Genomic DNA, 3,765 nt, shown 5'->3' with positions numbered 1-3,765 from the left:
GTTACCATATAGACTCTAATTATTGAATCACAGAATGCGCAAATGAACCTTATTTAAAGAATGGACCCTAAAATATGACTAAGTAGAGAGTAAAGGACGAGAGAACCTCACCCGCCATCGTATGGCCGGGGTCGGGGTCTCTCAAGTTGGTATCAGAGCATGCTTGGTTCTAGGACCGGTAGTACGGGTTTTGGGTATCACCACTCATCAGCTAAATGGGATCTCGCGGTAGTTGTTCTTATTGTTATCGGTTTATTTTTCTTAACCGTGACTAAAGTGCATGAGTTTTGCAGATGGGTAAGAGCAACAAGGAAAAGAAAAGGAAGGGCAAGGAAGTGGTCGATGAGACCACTGACGCTGCAGAGACATTAGTCGACGCGGAGGGAAGGACCAAAATCCAGCCGGACCTGTGGCTGGAGAGAAACAACCGGATCATGATAATCCGGAGAGTAGCGGTGTTACGAACGTAAATGGGCAACCAAATGCCGTACCATCGTCCCAGGAACAGTGGGAAACGATGAAGGCAATGATGGCACAGTTCGACGTGCTGACAAAGGCGTGGGTACCGGATCCTGTGGTACGAGCAGTACATACGGAGACCATCGAAGTTAGTCCTGGAGATTCTCAGAGAAAAAGAAAGGACTACTTAGATGTGTTGGAGCATATGTCGAGACTAAAGACAAAACATTTTCCGGGAAGTTCGGATTCAATCCTGGCTAACGAGTGGAGGAGTCGACTAGTAAGGAAATTTAATTCCACTCGCTGCCCGGAGGAGTACCAAAAGGACATTGCTGTCTGATGTTCATATATTTTACCCTGTTTTCCCTTAATATATTCACATCTTTTGCATCTTTTGCTATCCATTTTGACCATTATTGCATAGCTTTAGAACTGTTCTTGCATTAGAGTTTAGTTGCATTGCATTTGCATCTTTTCATGCATAAACAGGTGATTTTGGAGCTTAAGGAGCATGGAAGCAATGCTGAGGAGAAGTGAAGCAATCATGAGAAGAAAGCAAGAGAGTTAAGGCTGAAGAACCAAGGTCCGGAGTCCCACTCGACCGCCCACTCGACCGTGTGCAGAGAGGGACTCGACCGAGTGGAAGGAGCATAAGAGGAGCCAACTCGACCGAGCACCAGGTCGAGTTGGCCGAGCCGCCTAGCTATTTTGTCTTTTAGCATTTTTAGGGCTTCCACTACTTTTTCTAGTTAAAGGCCTTGTACCAGCAGCCACAAAAGAGTCCAGCTTTTTAGAGAGTCAAAAACCTAGTTTTTACCCTTTTGGGAATTATTCCTTTTGCACTTTTATTTTTAGATCTTGTACCTCCTTGAAGGAGAAAAACATAAGATTCTTGGATTTTGTTAGTTCCATAACTTTCAAGATATTAAGAATTCGTGTTTGATTCCATCTTCAATATTGTAGATCTTTCCTTTATCTTTCTATTGATGCAAGTTTCGGTATTTTCATGGTTTATTACTTTGTTGTTCATCATGTGTTCTTGTGAGTAGTTGCTTAGGATCTTGAGGATGGGTTAGGCTGGGTTGTGTTTGAGGTTTGTTTGATTTGGTCAAGCTTGATTGTTGTAGATCTCTTCTAGGCTAGATGTTCTTAATGCTGGTCCTATAACCGAGAGGGTAGGATCTGATCTCAAGCATCTTAGCATCACACCAATGTCTAAGGATCATAGATAATGCTAGATCTAGAGACTATCATTAGGCTTGCTAAGAGATTAGAAGTCTTGTTTGGTATTTGACATATTGCTTAATGCCTGCTTGTGTAGATTCTTTACTTTGTGAGAACAAGTCTAGAGATGCATGAGTTTGATTGTTTCTTGCCATGAGAGTGGATTAAACATGTCTTAGAAATATATGTCTAGAGATTAGCTCAAGTTGTTTGAGATTTGTTGACCAAGTTAGATGACCTCAATCATTAGTCCAACCCATGAATCCCTCCTCAAGACCTTCCTTGTTTATTGATTTCCTAGCTTAAATCCTGTTGTTGATCGTTGTTTGATTCGCTTTTGTATTGCTCTGTTTTTCTTGCATTGCTCTGTTTTCCGGATTTTTCCAGCTCGACCCTGCACTCGATCTACACTCGATCGAGTGCTTGCTCGAGTTCATCCCCAGAATTCTTGTTTATGCTTTGTAGTTGTCCTGTCTTGTTTCCTGTTTCATTTTAGTTGCATTTCTGCTGCATTCACTTAGTGTCCTGTTCATTACTTGTCTTGCATTAGTTCATTACTTGCATTATCATAGTTCTATTTTTGTTCTTGGTTCATCATAGCTTTGATTAGTCTGTTCTCTTTACATTTAGCATCTATCTTAGTAGTTTTTACTTTCTGCTTTTTACATTTCAGCAATAGGATTGTTAGTGACAAACATCCTTTACATTTGGCTTGACTTAGACATTTATGCACATCCTGATTGCTTGCAAACACTCAGATTGGATTGACACCTCTTATACTACAACTGCATAAGGGGAATTGAAACACCTTGCTTTCACCATTGTTCATCATCATATCATAACATTCACATTTCATTTCACACACCAAGAAAAATACTAGTTTCAATTTGGCGCTGTTGCCCATTTGAGTGTTTATTTGTGACAATTAGGATCAATAGAAGTCTAAGATTAAGTTCCTTTATCCCCTTGTTCGCTACTGATCTCGATTCTTCTACTGCTTGTTTGTGATTGAGTTTCAGGTACCAACTCGACCTCCAACTCGACCTCCACTCGACCGAGTGAGTGCTCGAGTTCGTGATCGAGTCAGAAGTCAGATACAAATAGACGTCACTTTCCAGTCAACTCGACCATCCACTCGAGCCTGCGCTCGACCGAGTGCTTGTCCGAGTCTGTACTCGAGTCTGTTGATGCAAACAAGATCCAAGGGTCATCACAATATTCAGAGACTCCTTGATCACATCAACCGACCACCAAAGGACCTGAGACAGCAGAGAACAAGAATCAATCAGGAACAAGAACAACAAGTGCTAATGGAGCAACAAGATCAACAAGCTCCAAGGGCAAGGAACATTGGTGCTGGGGATGCACCTAACACACACAACCAAAGAGCTGGTATTCTGCCTCCTGTAGTTGCCAATAATAATTATGAAATCAAGAGTGTATTGATCTCCATGATACAAGCCAACAAATTTCATGGGTTGCCAATGGAGGATCCTCTAGATCACCTTGATGAATTTGACAGGATATATGGACTCACAAAAATCAATGGAGTAAGTGAAGATGGCTTCAAGTTAAGGCTATTCCCATTTTCCATTGGAGACAAAGCTCATCTCTGGGAGAAGACTCTTCCTACTGGAGCAATAACCACATGGGATGCATGCAAGAAAGCTTTTCTGGCCAAGTTCTTCTCCAATGCAAGGACTGCTAGGTTGAGGAATGAAATTTCTGGGTTTGCTCAAAGGAATAATGAGAGCTTTTGTGAAGCTAGGGAGAGGTTTAAAGGATTCCAGACTCAGTGTCCTCACCATGGCTTCAGCAATGAGTCCCTTCTAAGCACTTTGTATAGAGGAGTGCTTCCCAATATTAGAATGCTACTTGATACAGCCTCCAATGGAAACTTTCTCAACAAGAATGTGGAAGAAGGCTGGGAGTTGGTAGAGAATCTTGCTCAATCAGATGGTAATTATAATGAAGATTATGATAGAACCATAAGGATCCCCTCCACTGATCAAGAGGACAAGTACAAGAAGGATTTAAAGATGGTCAATGAGAAGCTTGACAAGATTTTCCTAAGCCAATCAA

The 3,765-nt window shown here is 41.6% G+C and overlaps 1 non-coding gene across 1 annotated transcript; it reads right to left on the bottom strand.

The window, feature by feature from the left end:
• Window positions 1–3,389: 3,389 nt before the first annotated feature.
• LOC147921281 (small nucleolar RNA R71) lies at window positions 3,390–3,496 on the bottom strand. Its single transcript, XR_015589886.1, has one exon. It is a non-coding gene; the product is annotated as a small nucleolar RNA R71 (small nucleolar RNA).
• Window positions 3,497–3,765: the final 269 nt, after the last annotated feature.

This window comes from Camelina sativa, chromosome 18 (assembly GCF_030686135.1).
Source record: "Camelina sativa cultivar CO46 ecotype springtype chromosome 18, ASM3068613v1".
In the NCBI taxonomy this organism is placed as follows: Eukaryota; Viridiplantae; Streptophyta; class Magnoliopsida; order Brassicales; family Brassicaceae; genus Camelina; species Camelina sativa.
This window is presented reverse-complemented; position numbering and strand designations above follow the sequence as displayed.